This window comes from Narcine bancroftii, unplaced genomic scaffold (genome assembly GCF_036971445.1).
Source record: "Narcine bancroftii isolate sNarBan1 unplaced genomic scaffold, sNarBan1.hap1 Scaffold_137, whole genome shotgun sequence".
In the NCBI taxonomy this organism is placed as follows: Eukaryota; Metazoa; Chordata; class Chondrichthyes; order Torpediniformes; family Narcinidae; genus Narcine; species Narcine bancroftii.
Window position 1 is genome coordinate 51,439 of NW_027211872.1, and position 17,146 is coordinate 68,584.

Genomic DNA, 17,146 nt, shown 5'->3' on the forward strand with positions numbered 1-17,146 from the left:
CCTCCTTCTCTGCCTCTCTTTTCCCACATGTCTTTCCCAGCCTCTGATTCCCCGCCTCTGATTTCCCGCCTCTCTTTCCGTGCCTCTTTCCCGGCCTCTCTTTCCCCACATCTCTTTTCCTGCCTCTGATTCCCCGCCTCTGATTCCCCAACTCTGATTCCCGGCCTCTGATTCCCCAGCTCTGATTCCCCGCCTCTGATTCCCCGCCTCTCATTTCCCACCTCTCTTTCCGTGCCTCTTTCCCCGCCTCTCTTTCCTTGCCTCTTTCCCTGCCTCTCTTTCTCCACATCTCTTTCCCCACCTCTGATTCCCCGCCTCGGATCCCCCACATCTGATACCCCGCCTCTCTTTCCCTGCGTCTATTTCCACGCCTCTTTCTCTGCCTCTCTTTCCCCACATCTCTTTTCCGCCCTCTGATTCCACGCCTCTGATTCCCCGCCTCTGATTCCCCGCCTCTGATTCCCTGCCTCTCTTTCCCTGCCACTATTTTCGTGCCTCCTTCTCTGCCTCTCTTTTCCCACATCTCATTTCCGCCCTCTGATTCCCCACCTCTGATTCTACGCCGCCTTTTCCCCGCCTCTGATACACCTCCTCTGAGTCCAAGCCTCTGATTCCCCGCCTCTGATTCCCCGCCTCTGAATCCCCACCTCTGATTTCCCGCCTCTCTTTCCGTGCCTCCTTCCCGGCCTCTCTTTCCCCACATCTCTTTTCCTGCCTCTGATTCCCCGCTTCGGATTCCCCGCATCTGATACCCCTCCTCTCTTTCACTGCGTCTATTTCCACGCCTCCGTTCCTCTGCCTCTGATACCCCGCCTCTGATACCCCGCCTCTGATACCCCGCCTCTGATTCCCCGCCTCTGATTCCCCGCCTCTGATTCCCCGCCTCTGATTCCCCTCCTCTGATTCCACGACTCTGATTCCCCGACTCTGATTCCCCGCTTCTGATTCCCCGCTTCTGATTCTCCGCCTCCATTTCTCCGACTCTGATTCCCTTCCTCTGTTTCCCTGCCTCCGATTCCCTGCCTCCGATTCCCTGCTTCAGAGTCCCTGGCTCTTTCCCTGGCTCTTTCCCTGCCCTTCTTTCCCCACATCTCTTTTCCCCCCTCTGATTCACCCTCTTTTAATTTCAGCCTCTGATTCCCCGCCTCTGGATCCCCGCCTGTGATTCCCCGCCTCTGATTCCCCGCCTCTCTTTCCCTGCCACTATTTTCGTGCCTCTTTCTCTGCCTCTCTTTTCCCACATCTCATTTCCGCCCACTGATTCCCCGCCTATGATTCCCCGTCTCTGATTCCCCGCCTCTGATTCTCCGCCACTGATTCCCCGCCTCCATTTCTTCGACTCCAATTCCCTGCTTCAGAGTCTCTGACTCTTTCCCCGCCTCCCTTTCACCGCCTCTCTTTTCCCACATCTCTATTCCCCCCTCTGATTCCCCGCCTCTGATTCCCCGCCTCTGCTTCCCCGCCTCTGATTCCCCGCCTCTGATTCCCCGCCTCTGATTCCCCGCCTCTGATTCCCCACCTCTGATACCACGACTCTGATTTCCCGCCTCTCTTTCCGTGCCTCTTTCCCCGCCTCTCTTTCCGTGCCTCTTTCCCCGCCTCTCTTTCCTTGCCTCTTTCACTGCCTCTCTTTCCCCACATCTCTTTCCCCGCCTTGAATTCCCCACATCTGATACCCCGCCTCTCTTTCCCTGCGTCTATTTCCTCGTCTCTTTCCCTGCCTCTCTTTACCCACATCTCTTTTCCGCCCTCTGATTCCCCGCTTCTGATTCCCCGCCTCTGTTCTCCGACTCTGTTTCCCTGCCTCCGATTCCCTGCTTCAGAGTCCCTGGCTCTTTCCATGCCTCTCTTTCCCTACATATCTTTTCCCCCTTCTGATTCTCTCCCTTTGAATCTCAGCCTCGGATTCCCCACCTCAGATTCCCAACCTCAGATTCCCTGCCTCAGAATCCCCACCTCAGATTCCCCGCCTCTGTTTCCCCGCCTCTGATTCCCCGCCTCTGCTTCCCCGCCTCTGATTCCCCGCCTCTGATTCCCCGCCTCTGATTCCCCGCCTCTCTTTCCCTGCCACTATTTTCGTGCCTCTTTCTCTGCCTCTCTTTTCCCACATCTCATTTCCGCCCACTGATTCCCCGCCTCTGATTCTCCGCCTCTGATTCCCCGCCTCTGATTCCCCGCCTCTGATTCCCCGCCTCTGATTCCCCGCCTCTGATTCCCCGCCTCTGATTCCCCACCTCTGATTCCCCGACTCTGATTCCCCGACTCTGATTCCCCGACACTGATTCCCCGACACTGATTCCCCGACTCTGATTCCCCGACTCTGATTACCCGACTCCGATTCCCTGTTTCAGAGTCTCTGACTCTTTCCCCGCCTCCCTTTCGCCGCCTCTCTTTTCCCACATCTCTATTCCCCCCTCTGATTCCACGCCTCTGATTCCCCGCCTCAGATTCCCCGCCTCTGATTCCCTGCCTCTGATTCCCTGCCTCTGCTTCCCCACCTCTATTTCCTTGCCTCTTTCCCTGCCTCTCTTTCCCCACATCCCTTTCCCCGCCTCTGATTCCCCGCCTTGAATTCCCCACATCTGATACTCCGCCTCTCTTTCCCTGCGTCTATTTCCGCGCCTCTTTCCCTGCCTCTCTTTCCCCACATCTCTTTTCCACCCTCTGATTCCCCGCTTCTGATTCCCCGCCTCCGTTTCTCCGACTCCGTTTCCCTGCCTCCGATTCCCTGCTTCAGAGTCCCTGGCTCTTTCCATGCCTCTCTTTCCCCACATTTCTTTTCCCCCTTCTGATTCTCCCCCTTTCAATCTCAGCCTCTGATTTCCCACCTCAGAATCCCCACCTCAAATTCCCCGCCTCTGATTCCCCGCCTCTGATTCCCCGCCTCTGCTTCCCCGCCTCTGCTTCCCCGCCTCTGCTTCCCCGCCTCTGATTCCCCGCCTCTGATTCCCCGCCTCTGATTTCCCGCCTCTGATTCCCCGCCTCTGATTCCCCGCCTCTGATTCCCCGCCTCTGATTCCCCGCCTCTGATTCCCCGCCTCTGATTCCCTGCCTCCGATTCCCCGCCACAGATAATACGACTCTGATTCCCCGCCTCTGATTCCCCGCCTGTGATTCACCGCCTCTGATTTCCTGCCTCTCTTTCCATGCCTCTTTCCCGGCCTCTCTTTCCCCACATCTCTTTTCCTGCCTCTGATGCCCCGCCTCGGATTCCACGCCTCTGATTCCCCGCCTCAGATTTTCCACCTCAGATTCCCCACATCTGATACCCCGCCTCTCTTTCCCTGCGTCTATTTCCGCGCCTCTTTCCCTACCTATCTTTCCCCACATCTCTTTCCCCGCCTCTGATTCCCCGCCTCGGATTCCCCACATCTGATACCCCGCCTCTCTTTCCCTGCGTCTATTTCCGCGCCTCTTTCCCTGCCTCTCTTTTCCCACATCTCTTTCCCCGCCTCTGATTCCCCGCCTCAGATTCCCCGCCTCTGATACCATGACTCTGATTCCCCGCCTCTGATTCCCCGCCTCTGATTCCCTGCCTCTCTTTCCCTGCCACTATTTTTGTGCCTCCTTCTCTGACTCTCTTTTCCCACATGTCTTTCCCAGCCTCTGATTCCCCGCCTCAGATTCCCCGCCTCTGAAACCACGACTCTGATTCCCCGCCTCTGATTCCTCGCCTCTGATTTCCCGCCTCTCTTTCCGTGCCTCTTTCCCGGCCTCTCTTTCCCCACATCTCTTTTCCTGCCTCTGATTCCCCGCCTCGGATTCCACGCCTCTGATTCCCCGCCTCAGATTCTCCACCTCAAATTCCCCGCTTCTAATACCACGACTCTGATTCCCCGCCTCTGATTCCCCGCCTCTCATTTCCCACCTCTCTTTCCGTGCCTCTTTCCCCGCCTCTCTTTCCTTGCCTCTTTCCCTGCCTCTCTTTCTCCACATCTCTTTCCCCACCTCTGATTCCCCGCCTCGGATCCCCCACATCTGATACCCCGCCTCTCTTTCCCTGCGTCTATTTCCACGCCTCTTTCTCTGCCTCTCTTTCCCCACATCTCTTTTCCGCCCTCTGATTCCCCGCCTCTGATTCCCCGCCTCTGATTCCCCGCCTCTGATTCCCTGCCTCTCTTTCCCTGCCACTATTTTCGTGCCTCCTTCTCTGCCTCTCTTTTCCCACATCTCATTTCCGCCCTCTGATTCCCCACCTCTGATTCTACGCCGCCTTTTCCCCGCCTCTGATACACCTCCTCTGAGTCCAAGCCTCTGATTCCCCGCCTCTGATTTCCCACCTCTGATTTCCCGCCTCTCTTTCCGTGCCTCCTTCCCGGCCTCTCTTTCCCCACATCTCTTTTCCTGCCTCTGATTCCCCGCCTCGGATTCCCCGCATCTGATACCCCTCCTCTCTTTCACTGCGTCTATTTCCACGCCTCCGTTCCTCTGCCTCTGATACCCCGCCTCTGATACCCTGCCTCTGATTCCCCGCCTCTGATTCCCCGCTTCTGATTCTCCGCCTCCATTTCTCCGACTCTGATTCCCTTCCTCTGTTTCCCTGCCTCCGATTCCCTGCCTCCGATTCCCTGCTTCAGAGTCCCTGGCTCTTTCCCTGGGTCTTTCCCTGCCCTTCTTTCCCCACATCTCTTTTCCCCCCTCTGATTCACCCTCTTTTAATTTCAGCCTCTGATTCCCCGCCTCTGGTTCCCCGCCTGTGATTCCCCGCCTCTGATTCCCCGCCTCTCTTTCCCTGCCACTATTTTCGTGCCTCTTTCTCTGCCTCTCTTTTCCCACATCTCATTTCCGCCCACTGATTCCCCGCCTCTGATTCCCCGCCTCTGATTCCCCGCCTCTGATTCCCCGCCTCTGATTCCCCGCCTCTGATTCCCCGCCTCTGATTCCCTGCCTCTGATTCTCCGCCACTGATTCCCCGCCTCCATTTCTTTGACTCCAATTCCCTGCTTCAGAGTCTCTGACTCTTTCCCCGCCTCCCTTTCACCGCCTCTCTTTTCCCACATCTCTATTCCCCCCTCTGATTCCCCGCCTCTGATTCCCCGCCTCTGCTTCCCCGCCTCTGATTCCCTGCCTCTCTTTCCCTGCCACTATTTTCGTGCCTCCTTCTCTGCCTCTCTTTTCCCACATCTCTTTCCCCGCCTCTGATTCCCCGCCTCAGATTCCCCACCTCAGATAATACGACTCTGCTTCCCCGCCTCTGATTCCCCGCCTCTGATTCCCCGCCTCTGATTCCCCGCCTCTGATTCCCTGCCTCTCTTTCCCTGCCACTATTTTCGTGCCTCCTTCTCTGCCTCTCTTTTCCCACATCTCTTTCCCCGCCTCTGATTCCCCGCCTCAGATTCCCCACCTCAGATAATACGACTCTGATTCCCCGCCTCTGATTCCCCGCCTGTGATTCACCGCCTCTGATTTCCCGCCTCTCTTTCCGTGCCTCTTTCCCGGCCTCTCTTTCCCCACATCACTTTTCCTGCCTCTGATGCCCCGCCTCGGATTCCACGCCTCTGATTCCCCGCCTCTGATTCCCCGCCTCTGATTCCCCGCCTCTGATTCCCCGCCTCTGATTCCCCGCCTCTGATTCCCCGCCTCTGATTTCCCGCCTCTCTTTCCGTGCCTCTTTCCCTGCCTCTCTTTCCCCACATCTCTTTCCCCGCCTCGGATTCCCCACATCTGATACCCCGCCTCTCTTTCCCTTCGTCTATTTCCGCGCCTCTTTCCCTGCTTCTCTTTCCCCACATCTCTTTTCCGCCCTCTGATTCCCCGCTTCTGATTCCCCGCCTCTGATTCCCCGACTCTGATTCCCCGCCTCTGATTCCCCGACTCTGATTCCCCGCCTCTGATTCCCCGCCTCTGGTTCCCCGCCTCTGGTTCCCCGCCTCTGGTTCCCCGCCTCTGATTTCCCGCCTCTCTTTCCGTGCCTCTTTCCCGGCCTCTCTTTCCCCACATCTCTTTCCCCACCTCTGATTCCCCGCCTTGAATTCCCCACATCTGATACCCCGCCTCTCTTTCCCTGCGTCTATTTCCGCGCCTCTTTCCCTGCCTCTCTTTCCCCACATCTCTTTTCTGCCCTCTGATTCCCCGCCTCTTATTCCCCACCTCAAATTCCCCGCCTCTGATTCCCCGCCTCTGATTCCACGCCGCCTTTTCTCCGCCTCTGATACACCTCCTCTGAGTCCAAGCCTCTGATTTCCCGCCTCTGATTCCCCGCCTCTGATTCCTCGCCTCTGATACCCCACCTCTGATTTCCCGCCTCTCTTTCCGTGCCTCTTTCCCGGCCTCTCTTTCCCCACATCTCTTTTCCTGCCTCTGATTCCCCGCCTCGGATTCCCCGCATCTGATACCCCTCCTCTCTTTCACTGCGTCTATTTCCATGCCTCTTTCTCTGCCTCTCTTTCCCCACATCTCTTTTCCACCCTCTGATTCCCCGCCTCTGATACCCCGCCTCTGATTCCCCGCCTCTGATTCCCCGCCTCTGATTCCCCGCCTCTGATTCCCCGCCTCTGATTCCCCGCCTCTGATTCCCCGCCTCTGATTCCCCGCCTCTGATTCCCCGCCTCTAATTCCCCGCCTCTGATTCCCCGACTCTGATTCCCCGACTCTGATTCCCCGACTCCGATTCCCTGCTTCAGTCCCTGGCTCTTTCCCCGCCTCTCCATTCCCACATCTCTATTCCCCCCTCTGAATCCCCGCCTCTGAATCCCCGCCTGATTCCCCGCCTCAGATTCCCCACCTCAGATTCCCCGTCTCTGATTCCACCCCTCTGATTCCCCGCCTCTGATTCCCCGCCTCTGATTCCCCGCCTCTGATTCCCCGCCTCTGATTCCCCGCCTCGGATTCCCCGCCTCGGATTCCCCGCCTCGGATTCCCCGCCTCGGATTCCCCACATCTGATACCCCGCCTCTCTTTCCCTGCGTCTATTTCCGCGCCTCTTTCCCTGCCTCTCTTTCCCCACATCTCTTTTCCGCCCTCTGATTCCCCGCTTCTGATTCCCCGCCTCTGATTCTCCGCCTCTGATTCCCCGCCTCTCTTTCCCTGCCACTATTTTTGTGCCTCCTTCTCTGCCTCTCTTTTCCCACATCTCTTTCCCAGCCTATGATTCCCCGCCTCAGATTCCCCGCCTCTGATTTCCCACCTCTCTTTCCGTGCCTCTTTCCCCGCCTCTCTTTCCTTGCCTCCTTCCCTGCCTCTCTTTCTCCACTCTTTCCCCACCTCTGATTTCCCGCCTCAGATCCCCCACATCTGATACCCTGCCTCTCTTTCCCTGCGTCTATTTCCGCGCCTCTTTCTCTGCCTCTCTTTCCCCACATCTCTTTTCCGCCCTCTGTTTCTCCGCTTCTGATTCCCCACCTCCGTTTTTCCGACTCTGATTCCCTGCCTCTGTTTCCCTGCCTCCGATTCCCTGCTTCAGCGTCTCTGGCTCTTTCCCGGCTTCTATTTCCCCACATCTCTTTTCCCCCCTCTGATTCACCCCCTTTGAATCTCATCCTTTGATTCACCACCTCAGATTCCTTACCTCTAATTCCCCGCCTCTGATTCCCCGCCTCTGATTCCCCGCCTCTGATTCCCCGCCTCTGATTCCCCGCCTCTGATTCCCCGCCTCTGATTCCCCGCCTCTGATTCCCCGCCTCTGATTCCCCCCCTCTGAATCCCCGCCTCTGATTCCCCGCCTTGGATTCCCCGCCCCTGATTCCCCGCCTCTCTTTCTCTGCCACTATTTTTGTGCCTCCTTCTCTGCCTCTCTTTTCCCACATCTCTTTCCCAGCCTCTAATTCCCCGCCTCAGATTCCCTGCCTCTGATACCACGACTCAGATTCCCTGCCTCTGATTCCCCGCCTCTGATTCCCCGCCTCAGATTCTCCACCTCAAATTCCCCGCTTCTGATACCACGTCTCTGATTCCCCGCCTCTGATTCCCCGCCTCTGATTCCCCGCCTCTGATTCCCTGCCTCTCTTTCCCTGCCACTATTTTCGTGCCTCCTTCTCTGCCTCTCTTTTCCCACATCTCATTTCCGCCCTCTGATTCCCCACCTCTGATTCTACGCCGCCTTTTCCCCGCCTCTGATACACCTCCTCTGAGTCCAAGCCTCTGATTCCCCGCCTCTGATTCCCCGCCTCTGATTCCCCGACTCCGATTCCCTGCTTCAGAGTCTCTGACTCTTTCCCCGCCTCCCTTTCGCCGCCTCTCTTTTCCCACATCTCTATTCCCCCCTCTGATTCCACGCCTCTGATTCCCCGCCTCAGATTCCCCGCCTCAGATTCCCTGCCTCTGGATCTCCGCCTCTGATTCCCTGCCTCTGATTCCCCACCTCTATTTCCTTGCCTCTTTCCCTGCCTCTCTTTCCCCACATCTCTTTCCCCACATCTCTTTCCCCGCCTCTGATTCCCCGCCTTGAATTCCCCACATCTGATACTCCGCCTCTCTTTCCCTGCGTCTATTTCCGCGCCTCTTTCCCTGCCTCTCTTTCCCCACATCTCTTTTCCACCCTCTGATTCCCCGCTTCTGATTCCCCGCCTCCGTTTCTCCGACTCTGTTTCCCTGCCTCCGATTCCCTGCTTCAGAGTCCCTGGCTCTTTCCATGCCTCTCTTTCCCCACATTTCATTTCCCCCTTCTGATTCTCCCCCTTTCAATCTCAGCCTCTGATTTCCCACCTCAGAATCCCCACCTCAAATACCCCGCCTCTGATTCCCCGCCTCTGATTCCCCGACTCTGATTCCCCGCCTCTGCTTCCCCGCCTCTGCTTCCCCGCCTCTGCTTCCCCGCCTCTGATTCCCCGCCTCTGATTGCCCGCCTCTGATTTCCCGCCTCTGATTCCCCGCCTCTGATTCCCCGCCTCTGATTCCCCGCCTCTGATTCCCCGCCTCTGATTCCCCGCCTCTCTTTCCCTGCCACTATTTTCGTGCCTCCTTCTCTGCCTCTCTTTTCCCACATCTCTTTCCCCGCCTCTGATTCCCTGCCTCCGATTCCCCGCCTCAGATAATACGACTCTGATTCCCCGCCTCTGATTCCCCGCCTGTGATTCACCGCCTCTGATTTCCTGCCTCTCTTTCCGTGCCTCTTTCCCGGCCTCTCTTTCCCCACATCTCTTTTCCTGCCTCTGATGCCCCGCCTCGGATTCCACGCCTCTGATTCCCCGCCTCAGATTTTCCACTTCAGATTCCCCACATCTGATACCCCGCCTCTCTTTCCCTGCGTCTATTTCTGCGCCTCTTTCCCTGCCTCTCTTTCCCCACATCTCTTTCCCCGCCTCTGATTCCCCGCCTCGGATTCCCCACATCTGATACCCCGCCTCTCTTTCCCTGCGTCTCTTTCCGCGCCTCTTTCCCTGCCTCTCTTTTCCCACATCTCTTTCCCCGCCTCTGATTCCCCGCCTCTGATTCCCCGCCTCAGATTCCCCGCCTCTGATTCCCCGCCTCTCATTCCACGCATCTGATTCCCCGCCTCTCATTCCCCGCCCCTGATTCCCCGCCTCTCTTTCCCTGCCACTATTTTTGTGCCTCTTTCCCTGCCTCTCTTTTCCCACATCTCTTTCCCCGCCTCTGATTCCCCGCCTCAGATTCCCCGCCTCTGAAACCACGACTCTGATTCCCCGCCTCTGATTCCCCGCCTCTGATTCCCTGCCTCTGATTCCCTGCCTCTGATTCCCCGACTCTGATTCCCCGCCTCTGATTCCCCACCTCTGATTCCCCGACTCTGATTCCCTGACACTGATTCCCCGACTCTGATTCCCCGACTCTGATTCCCCGACTCAGATTCCCTGTTTCAGAGTCTCTGACTCTTTCCCCGCCTCCCTTTCGCCGCCTCTCTTTTCCCACATCTCTATTCCCCCCTCTGATTCCACGCCTCTGATTCCCCGCCTCAGATTCGCCGCCTCAGATTCCCTGCCTCTGGATCTCCGCCTCTGATTCCCTGCCTCTGATTCCCCACCTCTATTTCCTTGCCTCTTTCCCTGCCTCTCTTTCCCTACATCTCTTTCCCCGCCTCTGATTCCCCGCCTTGAATTCCCCACATCTGATACTCCGCCTCTCTTTCCCTGCGTCTATTTCCGCGCCTCTTTCCCTGCCTCTCTTTCCCCACATCTCTTTTCCACCCTCTGATTCCCCGCTTCTGATTCCCCGCCTCCGTTTCTCCGACTCTGTTTCCCTGCCTCCGATTCCCTGCTTCAGAGTCCCTGGCTCTTTCCATGCCTCTCTTTCCCCACATTTCTTTTCCCCCTTCTGATTCTCCCCCTTTCAATCTCAGCCTCTGATTTCCCACCTCAGAATCCCCACCTCAAATTCCCCGCCTCTGATTCCCCGCCTCTGCTTCCCCGCCTCTGCTTCCCCGCCTCTGCTTCCCCGCCTCTGCTTCCCCGCCTCTGATTCCCTGCCTCTGATTCCCTGCCTCTGATTCCCCGACTCTGATTCCCCGCCTCTGATTCCCCACCTCTGATTCCCCGACTCTGATTCCCTGACAGTGATTCCCCGACTCTGATTCCCCGACTCTGATTCCCCGACTCCGATTCCCTGTTTCAGAGTCTCTGACTCTTTCCCCGCCTCCCTTTCGCCGCCTCTCTTTTCCCACATCTCTATTCCCCCCTCTGATTCCACGCCTCTGATTCCCCGCCTCAGATTCCCCGCCTCAGATTCCCTGCCTCTGGATCTCCACCTCTGATTCCCTGCCTCTGATTCCCCACCTCTATTTCCTTGCCTCTTTCCCTGCCTCTCTTTCCCCACATCTCTTTCCCCACATCTCTTTCCCCGCCTCTGATTCCCCGCCTTGAATTCCCCACATCTGATACTCCGCCTCTCTTTCCCTGCGTCTATTTCCGCGCCTCTTTCCCTGCCTCTCTTTCCCCACATCTCTTTTCCACCCTCTGATTCCCCGCTTCTGATTCCCCGCCTCCGTTTCTCCGACTCTGTTTCCCTGCCTCCGATTCCCTGCTTCAGAGTCCCTGGCTCTTTCCATGCCTCTCTTTCCCCACATTTCTTTTCCCCCTTCTGATTCTCCCCCTTTCAATCTCAGCCTCTGATTTCCCACCTCAGAATCCCCACCTCAAATTCCCCGCCTCTGATTCCCCGACTCTGATTCCCCGCCTCTGCTTCCCCGCCTCTGCTTCCCCGCCTCTGCTTCCCCGCCTCTGATTCCCCGCCTCTGATTGCCCGCCTCTGATTTCCCGCCTCTGATTTCCCGCCTCTGATTCCCCGCCTCTGATTCCCCGCCTCTGATTCCCCGCCTCTGATTCCCCGCCTCTGATTCCCCGCCTCTGATTCCCCGCCTCTGATTCCCCGCCTCTCTTTCCCTGCCACTATTTTCGTGCCTCCTTCTCTGCCTCTCTTTTCCCACATCTCTTTCCCCGCCTCTGATTCCCTGCCTCCGATTCCCCGCCTCAGATAATACGACTCTGATTCCCCGCCTCTGATTCCCCGCCTGTGATTCACCGCCTCTGATTTCCTGCCTCTCTTTCCGTGCCTCTTTCCCGGCCTCTCTTTCCCCACATCTCTTTTCCTGCCTCTGATGCCCCGCCTCGGATTCCACGCCTCTGATTCCCCGCCTCAGATTTTCCACTTCAGATTCCCCACATCTGATACCCCGCCTCTCTTTCCCTGCGTCTATTTCTGCGCCGCTTTCCCTGCCTCTCTTTCCCCACATCTCTTTCCCCGCCTCTGATTCCCCGCCTCGGATTCCCCACATCTGATACCCCGCCTCTCTTTCCCTGCGTCTCTTTCCGCGCCTCTTTCCCTGCCTCTCTTTTCCCACATCTCTTTCCCCGCCTCTGATTCCCCGCCTCAGATTCCCCGCCTCTGATTCCCCGCCTCTCATTCCACGCATCTGATTCCCCGCCTCTCATTCCCCGCCCCTGATTCCCCGCCTCTCTTTCCCTGCCACTATTTTTGTGCCTCTTTCCCTGCCTCTCTTTTCCCACATCTCTTTCCCCGCCTCTGATTCCCCGCCTCTGATTCCCCGCCTCTGAAACCACGACTCTGATTCCCCGCCTCTGATTCCCCGCCTCTGATTCCCCGCCTCTGATTCCCTGCCTCTGATTCCCTGCCTCTGATTCCCCGACTCTGATTCCCCGCCTCTGATTCCCCACCTCTGATTCCCCGACTCTGATTCCCCGACTCAGATTCCCTGTTTCAGAGTCTCTGACTCTTTCCCCGCCTCCCTTTCGCCGCCTCTCTTTTCCCACATCTCTATTCCCCCCTCTGATTCCACGCCTCTGATTCCCCGCCTCAGATTCGCCGCCTCAGATTCCCTGCCTCTGGATCTCCGCCTCTGATTCCCTGCCTCTGATTCCCCACCTCTATTTCCTTGCCTCTTTCCCTGCCTCTCTTTCCCCACATCTCTTTCCCCGCCTCTGATTCCCCGCCTCTGATTTCCCGCCTCTGATTCCCCGCCTCTGATTCCCCGCCTCTGATTCCCCGCCTCTGATTCCCCGCCTCTGATTCCCCGCGTCTGATTCCCCGCCTCTGATTCCCCGCGTCTGCTTCCCCGCCTCTGCTTCCCCGCCTCTGCTTCCCCGCCTCTGATTCCCCGCCTCTGATTCCCCGCCTCTGATTTCCCGCCTCTGATTCCCCGCCTCTGATTCCCCGCCTCTGATTCCCCGCCTCTGATTCCCCGCCTCTGATTCCCCGCCTCTGATTCCCCGCCTCTGATTCCCCGCCTCTCTTTCCCTGCCACTATTTTCGTGCCTCCTTCTCTGCCTCTCTTTTCCCACATCTCTTTCCCCGCCTCTGATTCCCTGCCTCCGATTCCCCGCCTCAGATAATACGACTCTGATTCCCCGCCTCTGATTCCCCGCCTGTGATTCACCGCCTCTGATTTCCTGCCTCTCTTTCCGTGCCTCTTTCCCGGCCTCTCTTTCCCCACATCTCTTTTCCTGCCTCTGATGCCCCGCCTCGGATTCCACGCCTCTGATTCCCCGCCTCAGATTTTCCACTTCAGATTCCCCACATCTGATACCCCGCCTCTCTTTCCCTGCGTCTATTTCCGCCTCTCTTTCCCCACATCTCTTTCCCCGCCTCTGATTCCCCGCCTCGGATTCCCCACATCTGATACCCCGCCTCTCTTTCCCTGCGTCTCTTTCCGCGCCTCTTTCCCTGCCTCTCTTTTCCCACATCTCTTTCCCCGCCTCTGATTCACCGCCTCAGATTCCCCGCCTCTGATTCCCCGCCTCTGATTCCACGCATCTGATTCCCCGCCTCTCATTCCCCGCCCCTGATTCCCCGCCTCTCTTTCCCTGCCACTATTTTTGTGCCTCTTTCCCTGCCTCTCTTTTCCCACATCTCTTTCCCCGCCTCTGATTCCCCGCCTCTGATTCCCTGCCTCTCTTTCCCTGCCACTATTTTCGTGCCTCCTTCTCTGCCTCTCTTTTCCCACATCTCTTTCCCCGCCTCTGATTCCCTGCCTCCGATTCCCCGCCTCAGATAATACGACTCTGATTCCCCGCCTCTGATTCCCCGCCTGTGATTCACCGCCTCTGATTTCCTGCCTCTCTTTCCGTGCCTCTTTCCCGGCCTCTCTTTCCCCACATCTCTTTTCCTGCCTCTGATTCCCCGCCTCAGATTTTCCACCTCAGATTCCCCACATCTGATACCCCGCCTCTCTTTCCCTGCGTCTATTTCCGCGCCTCTTTCCCTGCCTCTCTTACCCCACATCTCTTTCCCCGCCTCTGATTCCCCGCCTCGGATTCCCCACATCTGATACCCCGCCTCTCTTTCCCTGCGTCTATTTCCGCGCCTCTTTCCCTGCCTCTCTTTTCCCACATCTCTTTCCCCGCCTCTGATTCCCCGCCTCAGAATCCCCGCCTCTGATACCATGACTCTGATTCCCCGCCTCTGATTCCCCGCCTCTGATTCCACGCCTCTGATTCCCCGCCTCTGATTCCCCGCCCCTGATTCCCCGCCTCTCTTTCCCTGCCACTATTTTTGTGCCTCCTTCTCTGCCTCTCTTTTCCCACATCTCTTTCCCCGCCTCTGTTTCCCTGCCTCCGATTCCCCGCCTCAGATAATACGACTCTGATTCCCCGCCTCTGATTCCCCGCCTCTGATTCACCGCCTCTGATTTCCTGCCTCTCTTTCCGTGCCTCTTTCCCGGCCTCTCTTTCCCCACATCTCTTTTCCTGCCTCTGATTCCCCGCCTCCGATTCCACGCCTCTGATTCCCCGCCTCTCATTCCCCGCCCCTGATTCCCCGCCTCTCTTTCCCTGCCACTATTTTTGTGCCTCTTTCCCTGCCTCTCTTTTCCCACATCTCTTTCCCCGCCTCTGATTCCCCGCCTCAGATTCCCCGCCTCTGAAACCACGACTCTGATTCCCCGCCTCTGATTCCCCGCCTCTGATTCCCCGCCTCTGATTCCCTGCCTCTGATTCCCTGCCTCTGATTCCCCGACTCTGATTCCCCACCTCTGATTCCCCGACTCTGATTCCCTGACACTGATTCCCCGACTCTGATTCCCCAACTCTGATTCCCCGACTCAGATTCCCTGTTTCAGAGTCTCTGACTCTTTCCCCGCCTCCCTTTCGCCGCCTCTCTTTTCCCACATCTCTATTCCCCCCTCTGATTCCACGCCTCTGATTCCCCGCCTCAGATTCCCTGCCTCTGGATCTCCGCCTCTGATTCCCTGCCTCTGATTCCCCACCTCTATTTCCTTGCCTCTTTCCCTGCCTCTCTTTCCCCACATCTCTTTCCCCGCCTCTGATTCCCCGCCTTGAATTCCCCACATCTGATACTCCGCCTCTCTTTCCCTGCGTCTATTTCCGCGCCTCTTTCCCTGCCTCTCTTTCCCCACATCTCTTTTCCACCCTCTGATTCCCCGCTTCTGATTCCCCGCCTCCGTTTCTCCGACTCTGTTTCCCTGCCTCCGATTCCCTGCTTCAGAGTCCCTGGCTCTTTCCATGCCTCTCTTTCCCCACATTTCTTTTCCCCCTTCTGATTCTCCCCCTTTCAATCTGAGCCTCTGATTTCCCACCTCAGAATCCCCACCTCAAATTCCCCGCCTCTGATTCCCCGCCTCTGCTTCCCCGCCTCTGCTTCCCCGCGTCTGCTTCCCCGCCTCTGCTTCCCCGCCTCTGCTTCCCCGCCTCTGATTCCCCGCCTCTGATTCCCCGCCTCTGATTCCCCGCCTCTGATTCCCCGCCTCTGATTCCCCGCCTCTGATTCCCTGCCTCTCTTTCCCTGCCACTATTTTCGTGCCTCATTCTCTGCCTCTCTTTTCCCACATCTCTTTCCCCGCCTCTGATTCCCCGCCTCTGATTCCCCGCCTCTGATTCACCGCCTCTGATTTCCTGCCTCTCTTTCCGTGCCTCCTTCCCGGCCTCTCTTTCCCCACATCTCTTTTCCTGCCTCTGATGCCCCGCCTCGAATTCCACGCCTCTGATTCCCCGCCTCAGATTTTCCACCTCAGATTCCCCACATCTGATACCCCGCCTCTCTTTCCCTGCGTCTATTTCCGCGCCTCTTTCCCTGCCTCTCTTTCCCCACATCTCTTTCCCCGCCTCTGATTCCCCGCCTCGGATTCCCCACATCTGATACCCCGCCTCTCTTTCCCTGCGTCTATTTCCGCGCCTCTTTCCCCGCCTCTCTTTTCCCACATCTCTTTCCCCGCCTCTGATTCCCCGCCTCTGATTCCCCGCCTCTGATACCATGATTCTGATTCCCCGCCTCTGATTCCCCGCCTCTGAAACCACGACTCTGATTCCCCGCCTCTGATTCCTCGCCTCTGATTTCCCGCCTCTCTTTCCGTGCCTCTTTCCCGGCCTCTCTTTCCCCACATCTCTTTTCCTGCTTCTGATACCACGACTCTGATTCCCCGCCTCTCATTTCCCACCTCTCTTTCCGTGCCTCTTTCCCCGCCTCTCTTTCCTTGCCTCTTTCCCTGCCTCTCTTTCTCCACATCTCTTTCCCCACCTCTGATTCCCCGCCTCGGATCCCCCGCATCTGATACCCCTCCTCGCTTTCACTGCGTCTATTTCCACGCCTCTTTCTCTGCCTCTCTTTTCCCACATCTCTTTCCCCGCCTCTGATTCCCCGCCTCTGATTCCCCGCCTCTGCTTCCCCGCCTCTGATTCCCCGCCTCTGATTCCCCACCTCTGATTCCCCGCCTCTGATTCCCCGCCTCTGATTCCCCGCCTCTGATTCCCCGCCTCTGATTCTCCGCCTCTGATTCCCCGCCTCTTATTCCCCGCCTCTGATTCCCCGCCTCTGATTCCCCGCCTCTGATTCCCCGCCTCTGATTCCCCGCCTCTGATTCCCCGCCTCTGATTCCCTGCCTCTCTTTCCCTGCCACTATTTTCGTGCCTCATTCTCTGCCTCTCTTTTCCCACATCTCTTTCCCCGCCTCTGATTCCCCGCCTCAGATTCCCCACCTCAGATAATACGACTCTGATTCCCCGCCTCTCATTTCCCACCTCTCTTTCCGTGCCTCTTTCCCCGCCTCTCTTTCCTTGCCTCTTTCCCTGCCTCTCTTTCTCCACATCTCTTTCCCCACCTCTGATTCCCCGCCTCGGATCCCCCACATCTGATACCCCGCCTCTCTTTCCCTGCGTCTATTTCCACGCCTCTTTCTCTGCCTCTCTTTCCCCACATCTCTTTTCCGCCCTCTGATTCCCCGCCTCTGATTACCCGCCTCTAATTCCCCGCCTCTGATTCCATGCCTCTCTTTCCCTGCCACTATTTTCGTGCCTCCTTCTCTGCCTCTCTTTTCCCACATCTCATTTCCGCCCTCTGATTCCCCACCTCTGATTCCACGCCGCCTTTTCTCCGCCTCTGATACACCTCCTCTGAGTCCAAGCCTCTGATTCCCCGCCTCTGATTCCACGCCTCTGATTCCCCGCCTCTCATTCCCCGCCCCTGATTCCCCGCCTCTCTTTCCCTGCCACTATTTTTGTGCCTCCTTCTCTGCCTCTCTTTTCCCACATCTCTTTCCCCGCCTCTGTTTCCCTGCCTCCGATTCCCCGCCTCAGATAATACGACTCTAATTCCCCGCCTCTGATTCCCCGCCTCTGATTCACCGCCTCTGATTTCCTGCCTCTCTTTCCGTGCCTCTTTCCCGGCCTCTCTTTCCCCACATCTCTTTTCCTGCCTCTGATTCCCCGCCTCCGATTCCACGCCTCTGATTCCCCGCCTCTCATTCCCCGCCCCTGATTCCCCGCCTCTCTTTCCCTGCCACTATTTT